The following is a 24,128-nucleotide window of genomic DNA, read 5'->3' as shown; positions in this document are numbered from 1 at the left end:
AATAGAAAGAAAATAAAAGCGGATGGTGAGTTACACCTGTAATGAATATCAATTGAATAAAAAAAAAAGAGGAATGTGAATTAACACTCACAACAAATGTCATTTTAATACATATTCTAAGAGAAATGAAATAGAAAATAAGAAAATAATTGATTTATTTGATTTCTCCCTTATGCCCCCTCAAGATAGAGTCACATGAGAGGATACCAATCTTAACACGAAGATTGCCAAGTTGATGGTGAAAAAGAAGCTTGGTAAGAGCATCAATAAGTTGATCATTAGATGACATATAATAGACGAATGTCACCATTTTGTACTTTCTCTAGAACAAAGTTAAAGTCAATGGCAATGTGCTTCATATGTGAATAAAAAATTTAATTTGCAAAAAGGTAGATTGAACTAATATTATCACAATAGACTATTGGTATGGTAGGAAGAGAGACGTCATGCTTAAGAAGTAATGATTTTAATCAAGTGATTTCTACAGTGATAAAGGCAATTGTATGTTATTCTACTTTAGTGGATGATTCAATGATAGTATGTTGTTTCTTGAAGCACCAAGAAATGGCATTGTGACCAAGGAAAATAATGTGAACACTTGTGGGGATTTGGTCCACTATATTGCCAACTTAATCAACAAATAAGATCTCATCACTACAGGAAAATTAATATTTTACAGCAGATTTGTAGCAGAATTTGTGGAGGATTTTCTTTTTGTCGAAAATGGTGATGGAAATTTTTGTCAATTTGTACACAGCGTATTTATGGTGTCATTTCCACCACAAATTAGAAGAAAAAATTCCACCGAAAATCTGATGCAAACTACCCTATCTAACATACTGATTAGGATTCATTTTACCTCTTTCTTTGTTCTCGATTGCTCGCCATTGCCTTTCAGCTCTCCTTGAACTTCATTCTCCTCCTTTGATGACGTTCCATATTCTTGCATCGCCTCTTTCAATGGTGTTCCTTCCTGTTGCATCTGAAGTCACACCTCCTCGCCATTGTTCTTCACAATTAAACTCGCACAACTTGCAGTCGTTGCTAAGGTATCCATCTTTCTTTCTTTTGCACATTGCTTTGTCTTGCCACATATGAATACACGCTTCCTCACCGTTCTTCTATCATAGTCAAAGTTGCACCTCAAAGAGAGCTTGGTCATTGCTAAGGTATCCATCCTTCTTCCTTTTGCATGCTTCTTCAAGGGAAAGATTGTGATTTTGGGTGAACAAGTCATTAATAAGAGTACATGTTTTAGATATATTGAGTCTATTGTTTATAGTGATGGTTTAATAAATGGAGATATTATTAGTAGAATTCATGTTGGATGGTTGATGTGGAGGAATGCATCAGGCTTGTTTTATAATAGAAAAGTCACCTTCAAACTTAAGGAAAAATTCTATAAGTTGTGATGAGACCTGCAATGCTTTATGGTGTATAATGTTGGCCATTAAAAGAGAAGCATAATATTAAGTAAAGTGTTTCAAAGATGAGGATACTTAGGTGGATGAGTGATTTTACTCTTAGAGACAAGGTATGAAACGAGCATATACGTGAAAATGTTAAAGTATCTCCAATGGAAGATAAGATTAGAGAGCACCTTAAATAGTTTAATTATATATTATTACTTTATGATTGAAGTGAAGGAATGCATCAAGCTTGTTGTGTGATAGAAAAGTCCCCCTCAAACTTAAGGGAAAATTTTATAAGATGGTGGTGAGACCTGCAATGCTTTATGGTGTAGAATGTTGGCCATTAAAAGAGAAGCTTGATATTAAGTTAAGTGTTACAGAGATGAGGATGCTGAGGTGGATGAGTGGTTCTACTCTTAGAGACATGCTATGAAATGAGCATATAAATGAAAAGGTCAGAGTAGCTCCAATTGGAGATAATATTAGATAGAGTCACCCTAGATCATTTGTTCACATATTACTACGATATTGTTGAAGTGGAGAAATGCATCGAGCTTGTTATGTGATAAAAAAGTTCCCCTCAAACTTAAAAAAAATAATATTAAATTGATACATAATCAACATTAAAGTGATATAAATCTCAATTGTTTAGTAGTAGGAATCTATAGCCTAAATGTGTTATGGATATTCAAAATTAGAAAACTTGGATGCATAATCGACTATTGCTTGGACGCAAGACATTAAAAGATGAAAATTTTCATCTAGGCAGGTTGTTTATTATCTATCTTTATATCAGTGAGAAGATTTTATTGTACATGTTCCAAACATAAAAATCAAGCCTATCTCACACTAGATCAGATTAATGTTTATCTATATCTTAGAGGATTCATGTAAGACTATTTTTATTGGTCTTCACATAGTGAGTACAAGCCTCATTTTGAGAGGATTCATGCAAGACTATTTTTATTGGTCTTCACATAGTGAGTACAAGCCTCATTTCAATTGTCAATGTGACACATCTATAAGTTTCAACATAATTGAGGATGATAGAGTTAGGATGTTTAAGAACTCAGTTTATGATGCAACTAGGCCACAATTTTAATAATATACAAAAGAGTCACTGAATAAGGAGAAACAAAACTTATATGATTTGTTGCATGCTGCTTAATAAACAAAATGAAATGGGTGCACCACTCACTTAGAGTTATTTATTGTTGTGAAGTTATTCGATATAAAGATAAAATAGAATGTTCCTAGAGAATGCTTTAATTTATTTATTGGCCTACTTAAGGAAACCAACCAAATAGATAATATAATTCTAATGGATTTATACCAAACTATAAAATTTAATTTCCAAACTTTGTTTGACAACTATAAAAATAGATTGCTATGTTAGCGGATGCATGTTGTACTACAGGGACTATTTATTTGAGATTGCTTGTCATCATTATAATGTGCGAAGATTTAAACCAAATTCTAGAAAAAAAAAAAAGAAAATAGAAGGATATGCCAATCAGTAGATTATTTTATTTACCCATTATTTTTAGTTTGTAAGATTTATATGCATCTTTGAGATCTGTTGCACATATTAGATGGCTAAGAAACATATCTCATAAGTAGGTATTCTGATACATTCATCAGAAGTAAAGGCCTAGAAACACTTTGATCATATATACCCTACCTTCACTGTAGAACCAATAAATGTAAGATTATATTTATGTGCAGATGATTTTACTCCATTTAGAAAATCTGTCTCACCTTACTTATGCTGGCCCGTAATACTCACCTCCTATAATTTTCCTCAAGATTTGTGTATGACTACACCCTACATGTTCTTGAAATTTATCATTCCAAGCCCAAGGAATCTAAAGGTCAAGATATATATATATATATTATTGTAACCTTTATATTTAAGAATGAAGGAGTTACTACAAATGATATATCTTCAAAAAAAAAAAATTACATTGAGGGCAGCATTTCTATGGATAATTGGTGACTTACCAGCATACGATATGCGTTCTAGTTGGAGTACTGTAGGTAAGCTAACTTGCCCATATTGCATGAAAATACTAAATCATTCACTTTGAAGTATGGGGGAAATAATACTTAGTTTGATTGTAATCATATATTCTTACTAGCAAACCATCCATTTATGTGAAATAATGATACTTTAAAAAAAAATAGAGTGGATGTGGTATAGCCTCCATCAAGGTTAACCAATGAGAAAATATTTTAAAGAATAATTATATAGCTAGGATTATTAATTATCTAATATTAGCTATTTATAAAGTGCCCAAGTATGGAGTTAATCATAATTGGAAAAAGAAGAACATTTTATGGCATTTATCATATTAGAGAAAAAAAACTTTATCATACATAATTTAGATATGATGTCTATATAGAAGAATATTTATAACAATTTGTTCAATGCAGTGATGGACATCATGGGGAAATCTCAATATAATGTCAAAGATAGGATGGACTTAAAGGATATTTTTAGGAGGAAAATACTTGAGTTGACAGAAGATGAAAATGATAAGCTTCTAAAGCCAAAAGCGTCATTCACCTTCAGTTTAGAGTAGAGTCAAGCGGTTTGTGAATGCGTATAGAGCCTAAAGCTACCTGATGGATTTGCTGTCAATCTCAATAGATGTGTTGACATGAGATAAAGGAGATTATTTAGATTTAAAAGTCATGACTGTCACATCTTTATGGAATGTTTGGTATCCACTAATTTCAACCCTCTTCCATATTCAATTTTAAATTCATTTACCAAACTAAGTATCAAGGACTTATGATGGTTAAATTTGAATGAAGAAGCTTTGGTGCAGATGGAGCATAACAATTCCTTTCATTCAACGCAAGCTTGAGAAGATATTTCCTCCAAGATTTTTAAACTTTATGGAACATCTCCCTATGAATCTATAGAGTTGGAGAACCTATTCAGTATCGATGGATGTATCCTTTTGAGAGGTAATTTATATAAATATAGCATATCAAATATTATAAGCAATTTATTAATTAATAAACATACATCATTCATGTATTTAAATAAAATTAAGAAGACTATAAAGAATAAAGCACATTTAGAAGGATACATTTATGAACCATATGTGATGTATAAGATTACTCAATTTTTTTTTTATACTACTTCAACCCAGAGTTACAATCAGTAAGAAATATTGTATCTCAAAATTTGGGTAATCCAGATATATATCTATCTCCTAGTAGTACATCATTATTCAATGGACATGGCGAGTCAGTAGGCACTTGCACCATTTGCTATTTTCAAGATAAGGAGATGAGAGTTACCACGTTGTACACACTACTAAATTATACTAAAGTTGAGCCTTATCCCAAGTATGTTTGAGTTAAGATTATGTACATTTCATAGACTTAGACAATGATAACCTAATTTTAAAACTTTTGTAAGAATTTTGTTCATGGTATGACTTCAACATCGCTATTAGAGAAGGAAAAGAGAGTTGAATTTGAATTTCCAAATTGGCTAAAAAATATGGTATATATTTTGACAAGTCACTTCAAACTTATATTTCATAATCAGTTAACTTAGTGAAAATGATAATAATGTAGCGACACTTCCTGCACAAATCAGGTCCATAATGAAGATATAGATTTTTAAAATCAAGGACTAATGAATTTAGCTTTGGAACCAATGAGAATAGTAAAATATTGGCCAATTTTTTTTATCAATGGTTACATATTCAAAATCAAAGCTTTGTGTGAAGGTTAAAAATAGAAATATATGGTTTATATGAGAAAGGGAACAACCATACATATGATAACCATGAGTAATATAGGGTCTTAGATGAAGTGCTACATTTAGAATATCCTTGTGAAGGAAATAACTTATATGTTTTTAATTTTGATTATTTTAAAATCCAGTGTAAAATAGAGGAATAGCGATGCATCCACTTTATGGTATTACAAAAGTAAAGCAATGTAAAATATATGGAAAATATTACCTATTTGTCAATGCTAGCCAGGCTACCCAAGGCTTCTTTGCTAACTATCCAAGTAGATTGCAGGGTAAACAAGATTGGCTTAAAGTTATCAAGACCAAGCCTAGGGAGTTCATTGAGAATAACTCATCAGTACCAGTAACACATCTAGTAAAGTGTATGTCAAACTTTAAAGAGATCACTAATGCTAGAGATGATTAAATTGTATCTAATGAGACTGACTTGCACTTCGAGAATGTTGAGTTAGACATTGAGGAAATATTGAAGATAATGTTAATAGTGTGGATTTGGGGTCATAAAATAGAAGTGAATCACCTAGTGATTAATACTTTGGAGGTAAATTTGTACTTTTTGCTTGCAATACTTTTTCTACACATTTATTATTTTACAATACAATAGTTACTTTTTCTTCCTTATAATATAATAGTTACTTTTTTTTACTTAGCATAGTAGTTACTACTTCTTTCTTATATTTTTAGAAGTAGCTTATTATTATTTTTTTTATAGATGGCTTATGGAGGTGATGACCCCCAGCCAGTCGATCACAAATATATTTAGGTGCAAGAAGAATACAAGTGGATGATTCGGTAGAGTAGTGATACTAAAGGGACCTCCCTTCATAGTATGCCACTCATATCCAGCCTAGCCCTCCTTTGCCTAAACCTCATGAGGGAGTCCTAAGTTTTAACCCCTGAACCCTCACTTTTTGTCATTAAACCCTACGTAGAAATCTCCCTTTTACTTGAATTACCCCCCAATATCTTCTCAAGGAGTCTCTTCTACTTATCACTATCCAACATATGTTCTGCCATTCTACTATCCATCACCCCCCTCAACCCTCTATAGCTAGACCTTCCAATTATGATATAGTTGGACCTTCCATGCATACTAGTGTGGCATCAACCACTAATGGGCATATGGTGATTCAAACCAAGGGTGACACATACATTGTTAAGTCTTGTAATTAGGTTGTTAAACCTAAGTGAATGTCCCGAGGCTACCAAGAGGTGGGGTGAATTGGTACTTTAAAAATTTAAGTCCCCTTTTTAAAATTAAGTTGAACCGAAATAAAAATTTCTTTTAAGTTTTTCTATAAAAATATTTTTCAACCACAGATTTTTAAAACTAAAATTAAAGTGCGGAAACGTAAAAACAGTAAAGTAAATGACACCAGATTTATAGTGGCTCGGTCTAAAACCAGACCTACATCCACTCCCCAGAGGCACCCTCTGAGTATTGCACTAATACCAATAGTGACTCTCCTTTTGCACCCACAGCAAGGCGGAGAAGCCTTTACAACACACTCTTTTCACCACTCCCCGGTGCGGCAGAGAACCGTCCGTCCTTTTCATTTTTAAATCGGACATCGCTAAAGCTTATGATAACATTAATTAGGATTTTCTTTACCAAATCTTACTTCTATTTTTCTTTAATTCTTTTTTCATTAACCAAATTAAATATTCCATCAAAAAATTTTATTTATTTTTTTGTTATTATTAATGGTAAAAGTAATGGGATCTTTAAGTCTTCTTATTGTTTAAGACAAAAGGATCCTGTTTCTCCTGCTCTCTTTATTATTGCCATGGAGTATTTTTCTAGAGGCATTTCCAATATTTATGAGAATTTTTTGAGAAATTTCTATAGAACTTTGGGTGGTTTTCCTTTTTCCCATTTATGTTTTGCTGATGATCTTATTTATTTTTCTAATGCTTTGATTAATCGAGTGAAAAGAATCATTAAGTTTTTAAATGAGTTTCAAAGTTGTAGTGGTCTGAATATTAATAAGAGTAAGAGTTCTTTTATTATGTCCAATATAGTTCCTCACAATTGGGTTATGTCCATTAGGAATAGTACTAGTTTTTTACAAGGTACTTTACCTATCAAGTATTTTGGGGTCCCCCTTTACAAGGGTATGAAGAAAATTTTCTCTTTGATGAGCTTATTACTTATGTGTAGAAAAAGATGAATTCTTGGAATTCTAATTTTCTTAGTTTTGGTCGTAGACTAGTCCTTATTAAAAGTGTTTTGTGTTACTTACCTTTTTAAATTTTTCAAACTTTATAAACTACCATCACTGTTTGTAATAGGTTTGAAAAATTATTAAATAAGTTTTTTTGGCATGGTTCCAATGTGTATTCTAAAGTTCTTTGGTCCTCTTGGTCTAATTATTGTGGTACTTTTGAAGAAGGGAGGTTGGGTTGCAAGAATATGTAGATCTTTTTTAGGCATTTTCTTTTAAATTGTAGTTTAATTTTTGGTCAAAACTTTCTCTTTGGGTTAAGTTTATGTCTGAAAAGTATTGTGTTGGTAAGCATCCTACTATGTGTTCTTATAATATAAGTGACTCTAAGGTTTGGAAAAGGCTATGTAGTGTCAAGTGGAAAGAAAAACCTAATGTTAAATGGGATCTTGGTAGAGCTAAACCTTTTCTTTTGGCAGGACCAATGACTTGGTAATCAGTCCATTGACTCTATTCTTAATACTTTTACTACTAGTGCCATTAAGGTGGACCATTTTATCATGGATAATAATTGAGACTATAATAAACTTGTTGATATGATTCCTGAAGATTTTTTTTTTTCTAGAATTCATAATCTGCCTATAAATATGGATTCTAACAAATTGATTTTATTTGATTTATCTCAAAATGGTATGTTCAGTTTGAAGGATAAATGGCATGTGTTAGTGTTTTGTTGGGAATGTTTTTTCTATGATTTGGAATAAAAGCATTCCAAAGATCATTTCTATTTTTATTTGGAGAATTATGCATAAGTATATTCCTACTGATAACATTTTAAGAAAGAGAGGTTTCTTTATTACTTCTAAGTTCCAATGCTGTTATCATATGGAATATGTTCATTTCTGGTCCTATTGCTACTAGAATTTGGGTCTACTTTGAAGATATGCTAAAGTTAAAATTTTTTAATGCTCACCTGCCCAGTAATAATTTGTTGGATTTATGGTTTATTAACTCGAAAGGTCATATCATAAATTTTATTCCTTCCCTTATTCTTTGTTATTTATGGAATGCTAGAAATAACACCCTTTTCAACAATACCCGCTCGGATTACCTCATTATTATTTAGAATATTAAAGGCAAAGTGCATAAGCTTTTTAGCGTTAACCTCTTGAACCAAAATATTTTTAGGAATTACTTCTTTGTTGCTCATAATTTTGGCATTGTTCTTCATAATGATAGTTTTTTGGACTACCCAAAATTGATTTATTTGTTAAAACCTCCTCATAACACTTTCAAGTTGAATACTCATGGTTCAATTCATAACAGCATGTATGGTTATGGTGGAATTATTAGAGATGATCAGGGTAACATGATCATGGCTTTTCTTGGCCATTTAGAAAAATGTTATATGCTTATGGCTGAGCTTTATGCAATTCTGAATGGGCTTGAATTATGTATCTCTCTAGGTATTGCTAATATTTGGATTGAGGTGGATGCCACTTCTACTATTGGGTATCTTAAGAAACAATCAAATTGTATTTGTAACCCAAGTTTTTTCTATCTTATTAGAGATATTAAGCAACTTTTAACTTTGGTTAAATTTAAAATAACTCATGCATAGGGAAAGCAATGCTTGTGCTGATTTGTTAGCTAATTTGAGTTGTGGTCTAGATTGCCTTACGGATTGTTCTGCTACTAATTTACCTAATCCTCTCAAAGGTATGATTAGGTTGGATAAAATGAATTTAGCTTATGTCATAATTTGATTTTCTTGTCTTCTTTGGCAGCCATATTGGTTTTTCCTTGGTTGACTCTTTTCTTTCTTATCTTGGGATGACGCCTTCCATTATGGCTTTTCACTTTTTTTTTGTGTTTGTGATTTTCTTGGTTTGGTATTAATTTTAGTTATGATTATCTTAGGAATTTTCTTCTTATTTGGTGTGGTTTTGTGAGGGACTTGAGCAGTGATTGGAATCCTTCATACATTGATTTAACCTTTATTGTTGCTCTTCTTTTCCCTGGGGTGTCTTTTCTAGTCAACTATTTTAATCACTGGGTGTTGTTTGGTCATATCTGAGCTTGTAGCATTATAAAGGCCATTCTTAATACTTTGTTCAGTGGATTTCTCATAACATTACTAAGGCATTTCCCAATGCTCCGTATTGCTATGAGGTTTAGGGGATTCTTCATAATTTATGGTGTTCTTTTGGTATATGTCTTACTTCTTGGATTAACTGCAGTTTCATGGTTAGGAATTGGGTCTGCTTTGAGGCTGACATTATTGTTAATAATTCCTATATTGTTCTCTCTTCTGTTACTCACCTCTTTTGTTTCATGAACCTGAGAGTATATGGGTTTAGAATGGAAGCGGCATTGGGGGTTTTTTAATGATGGTTATATGGGGTGCTTAAACCTGAGCTATTTTGGCTCTGATCATTTCTTAGATTTGTTTCTTGACTTTTTGCTTCCTTTTGTGGCTGCTCAATTTCCAATCTTGAATTACTATGGTGAAACTTGTTACTGGTTTTTTGTTTTGTGTTGTGGAGGTTAGGTTACTCTCAGGATTTGTTTATGCTTTATTAGTGTTCCTTTTGGTTGGGCTGTATTGTTTGTGGATCATAAGGGTCATTATTGGTTTGTTGATGCTTGGGACAGACCTGTGAGGGACCTTCGTCATGGTTGTGGATTTGTACTACCTCTAGTTTTTTACGGTTGGATTGTTGAGAGGGTATCTCAACTTAATTACTAGTGTGCTTGCCTACATCTATTACCCTTATATTTTCTACTGCAAGGATTTGTTTCAGTTATTAAGTATCATTCTTAGGGGTTTTATATTCAATCTTATATCTTTATGTGCCCACAACTACCTTTGGGGTTTTGGTAATTGGACTAATTGGTTTGTCCATTATTTTAGGTTGCCTCTTATGCCTCTTATTGTTTCTATAAATCCCTATTTTGACTTGAATATTTTGTTTCTTATATTTTTGGTAGGTATTGTTCGTTTTATGTGTTTCATGCATCTTATTTTTGGTCTGGAAGGATGGTGCTTTAAGCTATTCCTAGGATTCTTTGTAATTTTTCTTAGTGGGGAACGTAAGCACGTAGATTTTATTATGTCTTTTTTTTAGCTCTTTTGAGCAGTAATGAGCTCGAGGGCCCTATAAGGACCTTGTATCTTTCTTTAAATTAATGCATAGGTATATATATATATATATATTGTTTCATACTTTATAGCCTTAGATATGAACTACTATCATTTGTTCCTGAAATTGAGAGAACCGTTTCTAAAATTCAAAAAACTAAAAAGATCTTGAAATAGACTGAACCTGAGTAAGAGCAAAATCACTCAATACCTCTTAAGGATTATGCAAACCTTTAGTAGATAGAATTCATTGGAGCATAAATATACTACAATTCAAGTTAATAACTTTGAATTAAAACTACTTATTATTCAAATGATTCAAAACTCTTAGTTTGGGGAAACTCGTGTAGAAGATCCCAATTTATATTTAGACAATTTTGTAAAAAATTACATAAAATTTAAGTACAATGGTGTCACTGATAATGCTATTAGACTTAGATTATTTCTCTTTTCTCTAAGAGAAAAAGTTAAAATATTGTTGAATTCTTTATCCCATGCTCTATAACCACTTGGAATGAATTGGCTCATAAGTTTCTCGCTAAATATTTTCTACAATAAAAAATAATCAAACATAGAAATGATATAACTTCTTTTACTCAGTTTGAAGGAGAATCCGTTCATGAGAGTTAGGAAAGATTTAACGAAATGATTAAAAAATACCCACGTAATTTATTATCTGATTGGTTAATTATACAAATATTTTATAATGGATTAGTAGGATCTCTTAGAGCTATAATTGATGATGCAATTAAAGGATCATCAATATCTAATCCATTTAAGAAAGCTTATGAATTAATAGAGGAAATAACTACTAATAATTTCTAGTGGCATGCTTATAGGATAAATTCTAAAATAGTAGCTAGAATTTATGAATTGGATGCTTTATAAATTTTGACTACACATGTTGCAACAATTTTTAAGAAGTTAGGAATAAATTCTGGAATAGGAACAAAGACTCAAGGGATCAAAATTTAATTGAAGATAATAAGATGCATTTGATTAAAAATATTATTATAATTAAAAGACAATAATCCATACTCATACAGGTTGGAGGAATCATTCTAATTTTAATTTGTCAAAAAATATGGGTGGTAGTAATCAATAAAATAATGTGCAGAATAATCAAGGAGTACTTTGGAGCACTTCTTAACAACCTGCTATTAATCATAGACTTACAAATCCTCTAGGATTTAATCAAAGCAATCAGTTTCGAAATAAGAAAATAACATTGGAGGATGTAGTTATGAAGTTAAAACCTTAATTGCAAAATTAAGCTACTTTTATTAAAAATTTAGAAACCCAATTAAATATGCTTGTAATTTTAATTAATAGTAGACCTTTTCGTTCTTTACCTAGTAATACAAAAATAAATCTAATAGAAAAAGAAAAAGATCTTAATGTAATCCATTTGAAGAATAAAAATAATATTCCACATCCAAATTACAAAATATAGGAAAAGTCTAGCAGAAGACTATAAACTTAGCACTTCAAGGGAGGAAACATAGTTTATAGCTTAGGTGTGTTAAATAAGAATTATTAGTTTTTCTAAATATTGCTTCTAAAAAAAGCTTAAGAGAAAAGGAAGCACCGTAGTGCTAATATTGGCACTGCAACATTGAGTAGGTCTTTGTTAGTTTGAAATTCAAATTTTAAAAATTTTCTTCCACTTAAAAATGATAAAAATAGCATGATGGCAATTTAATTCTAAATCCTTGTTAATTCTGGGTTATAGTGTTATCTTCTTCTTCCTAAAAATTCAATTTAAGCAATGGGTAGAGTCAAGGAAATATATTCCTCTTCTAGGATTAAATGTAGTTTGGAAAATTAGGATTCCTTTTCTCTTCTCTTCATGCAATATCTACTATCATTAATTAACTTCATAAATTCAACGACGAAGTTAATGAAAATACAATAAGATAGTAATCAAATATGAAGAAAATGTATAAATGTGAAGTTTTAGAGTATGAATTTCATCCTAATCAAGATGTTTTACTATTTGATTACAAGAAAAAGTTTTTCCATGAAAAAATTAAATCTGGATGAGTAGGCCCACATTATGTTGTTATAGTACATCTTAATGGTGCCATCAACATTCAAGATAAGAAAACTTTTCATAGTTTCAAGGTTAATGGTCATAGATTGAAACCATGCAATTAGACGAATAAGAAAATCTTGAATTAGGAGGAATAGAGGATGTGTGTTTGTATCTTGATTGTACGTACTTCATATATTTTAGAAGAAACACACTTATGTGAGTAAGTGGTACATTTAGTTTAAACATGACTTATTGTTTTGGCTTGTGAAGTCAATATGATATACATGGTGCTAAGTGCACTTGTTATCCTGGAATCAATATTATGTTATGTTATATTTTTTTTTCTTTTATGTTCTATTAACACATATTTTATGGACATTTTATCATTTATATGAATGCATATGTAGTGTTAATTGTTATTTGTATCTCTTGTATTTATATTTCATTAAAATTCTCCCTAACCTCCTCTTGCAAAAAACTAGTGAGAAAAAACAAAAATAAAAAAAAAAAAAAAAAAGTGAAAATAGTTATAAAAAGAAAAATAAAAAGATTAGTTCATTCAAATGTTGATATTAGTTAAAAGCTTATAATCAGACTATAATCTTATACTTAAATTCATAAATGATAAAATAAGAAAATTTATATAAATGATGGTAAACTAATGATGTTTCAATTTTAACTACAAACATATCTAATCATAAACTATATTATTCACATTAAAATTTAAAAAAATTAAAAATCAAATCTATAAACTATAAATTTAAATTAAATAATAATAAGGGTGACAATTAGTATAATTATTAGTATTTTTCTAAATTAGAATGATAATCTTATTTATTTTTACTACTTATAGTTTGTGGTATATTATCCTATATTTAGAAATTTTAAATTATCAATTTTTTACATTGGTTAATTAATTATGATATATTTAATTGCTTGTGGACAAGCAGAAATTTAAGCTGGGTAGAATTTGATAAGTGTAAATATTGTATTTTTTTATATGTTATATTTTTCATAAAAATGTATTATTTTAGTTGTATTGGGTAGAAAAATATATAAAATGCATAGAATTATAAGTTTCATATAGCACCGTAGTGCCGAAATAAAGAATGTCGCAGCACCATCAGACACCGTTGGAGCTCCAAAATATCAACACTATAGCACCAACTTCTCTATCAGACAGTGTCGTGGTGTTAAAAGTTCAGCTTCATAGTACCATATTCTCTATCATTTAGCACCGCAGTGTCATACTCTATAATGCTTCAGCGCCCAAATTGCTCGTCTGATGTCGGAGCATTCGAAAGTCAGCAATGTCGTGACGTAGTAGTTATAAAAACCCAAGGAAATGACTTGTTATTGAATGACATGACAATTTGTTAAGTAACTTGTCCACATTAGCAAGCTCCACAACAGAGCTAGAGTAGTAGCGTAGTGACGTTAGTTCAATTGTTAGGCACAATGATGCCGATATTTTAAGTGCAGTAGTGCTAGTTGCCTAATTTATATTTTTCTATAAATAGTCATTGTGTTATATTTGTAAGAGAGCTCAGTCATTTAGAGAATTTTAGTACATTTTCGAGTGCTTTGAATTTTACTTAGGGTGATAACTAAGGGAATTTAAAGAAGTACTTGATACCATCATTAGAGTGTTTGGCTTGTGTTTATGGAGAAAATATAAAGTAAAGAGAAGAAGTATAGAGGAGATCTATTGAACCATTATGGTGATATCTATCTCTAGTATTTCTTTCTATCACGCTAGTAATGTAAATGAGTTTGCTTCAATTTTACTCCATATCTGGCTAAATTCTCAAGTTTTAGATTGATGATGTAAATATCATATATAAAGTACTAATGAGCTCTCATGTTCCTTAAATGCCTAAAATGATATTTTTTTTAATATTACTAGATCTTAATTTAATGAACACAATGGCCATATTTATAGTTAAAATTAGGTGTAATGTGTAAACTCGACGGACGGAAGCAAACACAACAAAGAATATTAAATTAGTATGCGTTATACATAGGTATGTGATATGAAATGTATTAAAATTTTAAGGAGATGATATAACCATAGGAAGTCCGTGGCATCATTTATACCTACAAGATCGATGGGGATATTGGGATACATATGCTCTTAATAGCATCACAATTAAAAGATATCTATTAGGAAAAATATGTTGTTTATATTCATCAATCCAAAATATTATATTTGTATAGTGTATTTATTATCCTTATGTAATTTTATTTAAGTGATTGAATATCCACAACATCCATTTTTATTATGTGGGATAATTATTATAATTAGAGTAAACAATAGTAGTTTATTATTAAAAAATATACTTTCTCGTGGGTTAAACACTCTACTCTATCACTTTATTACTTGATTCAATATATATACTTGCGTATATTAAGTTGAGTTTACTAATTTATATAACATAAAATCTAATCCTTATTTAGGGGAGATAAAACCTTACATATTCAATGTAATAATTTAAATTTGCATTTATCAATAACCACCATTAGAGGGTTCTACATATATTTCTGACTTCCACACCTGATCGTAGGCGTAAGCGAAATGTAGAAGGGACGAGTATATAGATTCGGCTCACAGGCTTATGCATTTGAGGGATAGTCCTCTTCTACTTGCAGCTACTCTATAAATACCTAAAAGAGTTTGTGTAGCTAACATGTGGCTAACTTAGCAACAAAGCTAGAATAAGTTTGAAAATCACAAGCGAATATTGACTTTCAGCTACTAGATAAACTTCAGAGATTGAGATAGTAGATAAAAAAAATCAACATATGCCTATATCGATCCAACAAGAGAACGAGGATACATATTCTGCTTGATACATTTTACTTTTTCTGATGTATAAGAACTAAGCTTACTTGAGTAGTTTAATTACAAAATAGTTGGACTGTGATTATTTATTTATTGAGTTGGATTGTGATTATAAAATAATTTATTTCTTATGTTTATTTTAGTTATATTTGTTGATTAGCTTTATTAATTATTGCTTTTAAGGTACTTAGATTGTGATTGTTAAAATGTTGAATAGTTGACTATAGGTGCTATTTTCTTTTTTTACTATATATTTGTAGTAGATTTGTGGTAGAATTTTTGCCGTGAATAAGGAAATGACCAAGTTGTATCATATATTGCGATAAAAATTTATGTCCCAAACTATGACAGATTTGTAGCCGACATTCTGCCTCAAATTGTGGCAGAATCAACTAACTTACGTCACAAATGGCGGCAGACAAGCCGCCATAAAATTGCCATAAATTATGAAAAAATTGCTGCTACAAATTCATCATAAATCCATCGAAGTTAGGGATAAAATTAGCGGTGGGTGGTTAAAATGAACACATCATTTTCTTAAACTTTCCTCCATTCTAAATACGTCATAAGTTCATCACATATTAATTACTATGGATTATATCTAACTCATATACTTTTCCAATGTGAGTTTTAGTGTCAGAATGTTTTATGCCACAAAGCTAAATTTGCAATGGATTTACCTTATTTTGCGAAGCATTTTGTCATCACAAATTCATCAATTTCCTATAGTGCATGAAGGGAGAGTGAAGAATTGAGATGAATCATTTGATTAGTGGCTCAAAGGTAGCTAAGAATTCATTTGGTTGATACAAGAACTCTGATCAAGTTATACATGAATTGTGAGAGTTTGTTAATAATAAAGGAAATGTTTAGTCGAGTGAGAGAGGGATACTAAAGACCACCAACTAGTAAGAAATACTTGATGGCATATGTGAGAGAGATTCCATTAAGTATGGTGGGCATATTGGTGGGAGATATGGGCATAGTGTCATCATTTATATTTTCCATATTCATCCATTTTATGATATCTTGAATGTGTTTGTGATGGGATAGGAAAGGAACTTGAGTGGAGGTTTCAACACTGAGAAAATATGACATATCTCCATTTTTATGGATAATTTTATGGAAGATTAGTTAGTTACTTATTTAAGAAGAGTGTCATTACTCCATGTGAGAATGATGTTGTCCACATAAGCTAGGAGATATAATATTAAGCATGTTTTTGAGTAAATGAAGAAAGATATGTATGACTTTGAATTAATAAAGAAAATAACTATTTGAAATTAGTGAAGATGTGGTTGTTACAAATCTGGATTAAGAGATTATAATTTTGATGAAAATAAATATTTCTAACACATTACATTTTTATAATTACCCTGCCTACTAATGTTTCAGGTTCATAAGGTCAATTGTAAATCAAGCCAGTTCAAGATTAGGTAGATTAGGACTGAGTTATTCTGTAAACCTTTGTTAAGTGTTTTTACCTTTTTTTGAGTTAAATATAATAAACTAGGTCCTGATCCTATATAACCTTACACATACACATTCAGGGGGAAAAATTCTGTTTGTTTTTAGAGTTTTCTATTTTTAATCATATAGTCCAACTCTTTTAGGCATGTTATTAATTTTTGACATCATTCAGGAAATCATCCTAGATAATGCATTATAATTATGCATAAATTAATTGGATAATTAAGGAAAGCAATTAAGGTTTGATTGATCCATCATATCATCCGGGACAATCGCAGGATCGTCTGGGACGATCAGTTAAACAAATATTAGCTTCTTCCTTGACAACCAAAATAATATTATGGATGATATGTATTGATTTGTACAAATTGTCCAGGATGATCCCAAATCATCCAAGACAATTCCAAATCGTCCTGGATGATTAGTTTTTTTTATCGTCCAAACATATAAAGTCTGGCTGAATAGAGTGATTGTCTGGACGACTGTCAATATCTTAAACTAATCATATAGGATGACCCTGAAATAGTCCTAGATGATCAGTTATTCTTTCATCATCCAAATAGGTAAAGTCTGGCCGAATAAAGCGATTGTTTGGATGATATTCGATGACTTGTACTAATTATACAGGATAATGTCCAATCATTCTGGATGATCAGAACAAATAAACCTTCTAATCATCCAACCTTCCCTAGATAGTCCTAATTGATTTAGCTAAATATATACTGATTGTACAGGACGATCCATCGATCTCCCTAGATGATCTTTGATGATTAATTACAATTTAGGGAAAATTTGAAGCCCTTATTTGTAAGATCTCTTGTTTACTTAAGAGGTGATCTTTTACTACTGTCTTGACCTGAGCGAGTCAAGAGGAGAGGGAGAGTAAGGGAGAGAGAGAGAGAGAGAGAGGATCTTATGAGGGAGAGTTTGTGAGGGTTTCACAAAGGTTGATCCAAGAAAGGATCAGATTCATCTTCTTTGGTCAGCATCTCTGGTTCCTTGGAGGTTTGAGAGAGGTTTACTTTAGCAATTAATCAAGGTTCTCTGCATTCTTTAAGAGGAAATGAAAGGAGTCATGTCCTATACCTACTTTAGGAGGAAGCAAAAGGAGTTGGGTTCTTTGCCTCATCGAAGTCGGTGGAAAGGAGGTTTGTATAGTCTTCTCCGCTTTGCTTTGGGAGAAAAAGGAGAGTCACTGAGTCTAGTGCAATACTCGGAGGAGAGGCTCCGGGGAAAGGACGTAGGTCAAGTTGACTGAATCACCATAAAATTTTGTGTTCTTTCTTATTGCTTTTCCATATTTAATTTTGGCACTCTAATTTTTTGTGGTGAATGTTGGTTAGGTTTAAGATCGTGAATTATGTTTGAGAAATTTTTAAAACTCTGATTCACCCCCTCTCTTGGTTAGCCTCGGGCTAGTTTAAAAGGGCTTAACATCCCTAATGAACTTTTTATGGTATCAAGCATAGGGTCCTTACTTGAAACCATATAGAGCTTTTTCTATGTAAGACACATAAGGTGGGTTTTTACAATCATGAAAGCCTAGTTGTTGGTGTAATTACCCATCCTTAGTGTGATAATAATGAAGGAAGTCATTATTGATGTTAAGCAATTTGATTGACTAGCCTTTGGAGAGAGAAAGGTTATAGATGAGCCAAATTATTACAGGTTTACTATAGGGCTGAATGTTTCATGTTAGTCAATATTAGGGTGTTGGTGGAACCCTTTCACTATAATATGAGCTTTATAGTGATTATTGAAGCCATTAAAATTGTTTAATCCAAAAAAACCCATTTGATACTAATTAAACCTTGAGAAGGTACAGGAGGGATGAAGTTCCAAGTATGATTGCAAAGGAATAGATTGAATTACTCATACATGGTAGTGCACCATTCAGAATGTTGATTTATTAGGTTGATCATGTTGGTTCATGGGTCAAGTTTGCATATGATGTTTGTTATGGGACGAGAGAGTATGGTGAGGTGGAAGTAGTGATATCTTTGGAGGAGTTAAGGAAAGGTTATTGGTCAAAATGCCATTTTCAATTGAATGTGTCAAATTAGTTTGATGGTTTATGGTGAGGGCTATATGAAGTTTTTTGTTGTCAAAATTGAAAAGAGAAGAGGGAGATGTATGATAATTTATGCTTACTATAATTGGGAATGGTTGGACTTGGTGTAATGGGGAAGAGGAAGAAGAAATATTATTTTCCTTTCTTAGTATGGTAGTGTCATTGCATGGGTCTTGAGGATTGGATTTATGTACATGCTTAGTCATAGGATTAGCAGGGACCATAACTGTAAACTTTTGATGTATTATATGGTTGCCGTTATTAGTTTGAAAATGTTTTATTTTTGATGAAGTTGGTAAGAGATTTTGGGTTTTTAAGGAGGCATTATTGAGAATATTGGGTTTCAAAGTTGTCATGCTGAGACCAGGCTGAATGGGATGAATTTGTTGGAAAGGATGGGCATTAATTTTGGTGGACATAATTTGGGTTGAAATTTTTAGGAGCATAGATAAGGTAAAAATGTAAGCATATGGAGGATTGTTTTGTGAAAAGGTTTTGATGAAAATAATGTGGATGATTGATTTTTGGACAATATATTTAATGAATTGGTCCAAGAATGTGATGTAGTTTCATTGGGTAGAAGAAAATGAGATTTTTTCATAGAAAGGAAATACAATTTCAACAAATTTTACATGATGAGATATGAATAATTTGTTGATGGTGATGTCATAGCATTTGAAGAAACTTTGAGTGGTTGAGTAGCTGAAAAATACATAAGGGTTATGTCACGCCCCAAGATAAAAATTGAAAAATTGAATTTCTAAACTTAGATTTCTCAACTAAAACATGATACACCATAGCCATCTAAGTAACCCAAAATAATTCAAATAATAAGGGAACATTCAAAATTGTATTTCTGAAAGAATGATTTAAAAATAATGTAGTAAAAGGACATTCTATACATCAAATCAAATTTGGATTTCAAAAAATACCTTAATAAAGGACTTCTTATTTATTTTAAAAATAAATGTACTTAAAGCATTTGGAATCACATTCTCCTTATCGAGCTGATAAATAATATCCAGATTATAGTATTTGATCAGTTATAAGAATCTTTTTTGTCTCAAATTCAACTCCTTTCAAGTGAAGATATACTTCCAGGTTTGGTGGTCATTATAAATCTCTCACCTTGCACTTATTAAAGATGCCTCAGGATCTTTAATGCAATCACAATCACTGCTAACTCTTGAACATGAGTGAGATAATTCTTCTCATGAAAATTTCATTTTCAGGAAGCATAAGCAATCACCTTCTTTTTTTAATGCAATAGGTTTCACTATATACTTGAAATCATTATGTACTTGATGGAATAGTTTGTACAAGGGCTAACAGCATGCATTCCTTCAATTTATAGAAACTAGCTTCACACTCTGGTGTCCAACCAAATGGTATAACCTTTCGAGTTTTACTTGTCAAAGGAATTATGATCTATGAAAAGCCTTTAGCAAACTTTCTAGAATAGACTGTCATGCCCAAAAAAACTATGGACTTTCATCAGTGACATCGACCTCGGCCAATTGAGCAATGCTTATAACCTTATAAAGATCCATAAAGATTCCTTCCTTGCTTACCATATACCATATAAATGCTATAAAATTCATCTATAATTCACAATTTTTAGAAATTTCTATGAAACTCATGCTTCCTCGAGATCTTTATAGTTAATTTCCAATGCCTTTCATGATCACCTTCAGTCTTTGAATATATCAAAATATCATCAAGGAGTAAAATTCTGAAAAATTATCTAAATACTCACTGAACACTCAGTTCATCAAATCCATCAATATTACAAGCACATTGATTCTATTATAACTTAAAATTTTGAAAATTGCACTTTTACCTATAATAGTAAAGAATTTATTTAGGAGTCATTATTAGACAAATTCATAAACCGTCTTCTCCATAACATCTCTATTATTATGTTTTAGTTTACCTTATTTTTTTATATTATTTTAGCACTAGTAAAAATCCTTAAGAAATTGGCACCTGATGGTACACATAGGGGTTTTCAGATCATCAGGTATCCATATTACAAATTAATTTCACAAGAATTTTCTAAACAACATAAGTTATTTTATGAATATTTTTCAATTATTTTTTGAATCCATAAAATAATTTCTAAGAATTTTATACTAAAAATTCATTAGAATATTATTATTTTATATAAAAAATTTAAAACCATTATAAATTTTATAATAAATCCTTTTCTCTTTTCAGCTTAACAGCAAAGAATTTGGGGAAAATGAAAAAAAAGAGAGGATATAGAATAAAGAAAGTTTGATTTTAGATATCGCAGAGTGAATTTTGTCTGTTGGCTCAATTAATAAATTTGCTCGTCTTGAGATAGGTTACATTTTGCCTATTTCATATTTTAATAATTTTGTACTTTTGTTTTTTTTTTTTTTAACAAATTTGTTTTTCGGAGCTGAAAAATGAGAATAACTTTGATCTGGTATTCACCATGTAATTATTTTTATATGTTATACATATTATGATTATAAATATTTTGAGTATATTCTAAAAACTTTTTTGACAGGTGATTTTTAGAAAGCAGCAATTTTTGCCTACTCAGAAATTTATTTTAACATCTTAACATAGTGCTTCAGTTCAATCAAAGCTTCAAAATCATGTTTTACATAATCTCTCATAATTTGGTTATGTTTGAAAATTATGAAATTTTGTTCAGTATTATTTTTGTTGTCTACTATTATGATATTTTGACATTTCTGAATTGAGTCTAATTATCTTTAATTAACGCAACATATTAAAAATATGTTGTAAAGTGTTGTGATGTGATACTGGTGCTAGTGGGTGACCTAGGTGGGATTCTATTATGTCGGTGCTATTGGATAACTGAGGTGAAATTCTTGTATGTCGGTGCCAGTTACTAACTGAGATGGGATTCCATCATGTCAATACTAGTGGGAAACTAAGGTGGGATTATGTTATGCTGGTGAGATTTTTTTACTTAAGTGTTACAAATGGGCTACCGAGGTGGTATTTTGTTATGATGTGTTTGCTTATAATTCAGTTCATTTTAGTATTCATTTAATTATATTTAATTTTAGTATATGATTCATCAAAGTGTTCATAGTTCTTTTAGTTTTGGTTATTAATTTTTTTTAGACTATGGTAGCCTACTAAGCCGTGTTAACTCATTTATGCTTTGGTTTTATTTTTAGGCTTAGGAAAGGGTAATGAGTGAGCTGAGTAGTTTGGAAAGCAGGCTCTGATCTATATTGTAGGTATGTTTTGGTTAGTTTTGATTTTTACAGCTTGAATTTTATTTTTGTTATGCTCTCTATTGTCAAGCACTATTTTAGATCGATTTGAGATTAAATATATTTTAGAAGTTATCTAAAAAATTATGTTAAAATTCAGTAGCCTCCAGCTTTATGTTACATTCAATAGTGGCTCTATATAATATATAAATTAGAAGTTTTACTTCAATTCTTCTCCAACTAGATCTTGGGATAAATCTTGCCACAATCTGACATGCTATGACTTGTATAATTTTGGGTCAGATCGAGTAGAGTTGTGATAAGATTTTTGGTATCAGAGCATAGGTTGTTAAAGTGATGAATTATAATAGAGCCATATGATTTAATCTATAAAGAATGAGACGCTTCTGTGTATTTTTTGGGTGCTTATTTTATTTATTTATTTTTATTTGCATGTGTTGCATTCAGCTCTATGTTCTGAGATGACTGATCCACCTTAGCTAGATCTATATATGATGAATGATTAGTGTTCTAGTCAGACAGCTCATGTTCAAGGTATAGTTCTTGTGATCAATTATGAGGTAATTTCTTAGATTATAGGTATTATAGCATAGTTAGTAGGTGAGGCTCACACATGGGTTATTGGTACCTAATATGATGACATGGACAGATATTTACAAAGTTTTATGAGATTATAGCCTCGTGGAATTTCAGTTGTTATTGAGCCTAGAGCAATTAAGGATTAATTGATGAAGATAAAGAAGACTCTATATGGGATGCATTGTCTTTCTAAGAGGAGAGTTACATTAGTTGCATTTTTATTTGATGGCAAGGCAGAGCACTAGTGGTTTGGCTAATAGAAAGAGATGCTTCAGGGTTATACAACTACCCTGATTACTTGGGATGAGTTTATTGAGATATTCAGGACATGATTTGTATCTTCATATAAAAGGGACAATAATATAGCTATTTTTTGAATTTGATTCAAGGAAGCGTGTAGTATGAGGTAGAATTTACTTCTCTCTCCAGGTATGCTCCACAGTTTGTTAACACTTCTAAGGAAAAGTGTTACTAACTTCTTGAGGGAGACTGAGATGCTTTGAGATAGCCACTTTTGGCATAGTATATCTCTAACTTTTCTTAGTTGGTCAAGAGGGCCAAGATGATAGAGATTAATATAGTAGAAGTGCACCATCGATGGACTACAAGTAAAAAGATAATTAGCTGTGAGACAACTTGTGGTAGCCATTTTAGAAAGAAGAGCAGGTTTGGACCCCAATGCATCCACAAGTTTACAGTCTGACGCAACAAGAGGTAAGCGAGTCCATAAATGTTGTACATGTGCAGTTTATATTTATGTATCTCCTTACCATATTTTTTTTTTTATTTTGATACTAGTCATTCTCTTATGTCTGAGTAGTATTTTGATTCTCTCAATTTATCTTCTATATTATTACATATTTCTTTTTTTTTGTGATTTTTTCCTACAGGAGATAGAATGGTAGCTAGTAGAGTTTATTTTTGTGATTTAGATTTTTTTGTAAAGTTTGGAGATCACATTTAATTTTGCTACCTATTTTTGCATTTAATGTCATTTTGGGTATGGACTCAATAAGTCGATATGGGGCTCTTATTGGTTGCTTGAGATAGTGACTTTGTATTAGAATGGTTAGAGCTTCATATTTTATAGAATCAAAGGTGTTCTCTTTTGCCTGATTTCTGCTCTAAAAGTGGATAGACCTTAGAGAAGATGCAGCCAAGTATTTTTAGTATCTATTAGAGATATGAGACTCTCTTCTGACTCCTTGAGTATTGTCTATATAGTTTGGGAATTTTTTGATGTCTTCCTAGAGAAATTAGTCACTTTATCGCTAGATAAAGTTATATAGTTCTACAATGATTTTTTTTGGTACTGCTCTAATCTCTAAAGCTCTATATAGAATGGAACCTAAGGAGCTTCATGAGTTAAGGTTCAACTTTAGAAGTTAGTTG

The sequence above is a fragment of the Dendrobium catenatum genome, unplaced genomic scaffold (assembly GCF_001605985.2).
Source record: "Dendrobium catenatum unplaced genomic scaffold, ASM160598v2 fragScaff_scaffold_692, whole genome shotgun sequence".
NCBI lineage: Eukaryota > Viridiplantae > Streptophyta > Magnoliopsida > Asparagales > Orchidaceae > Dendrobium > Dendrobium catenatum.
The sequence above is the reverse complement of the archived record's forward strand: the minus strand, read 5'-3'. Positions refer to the sequence as shown.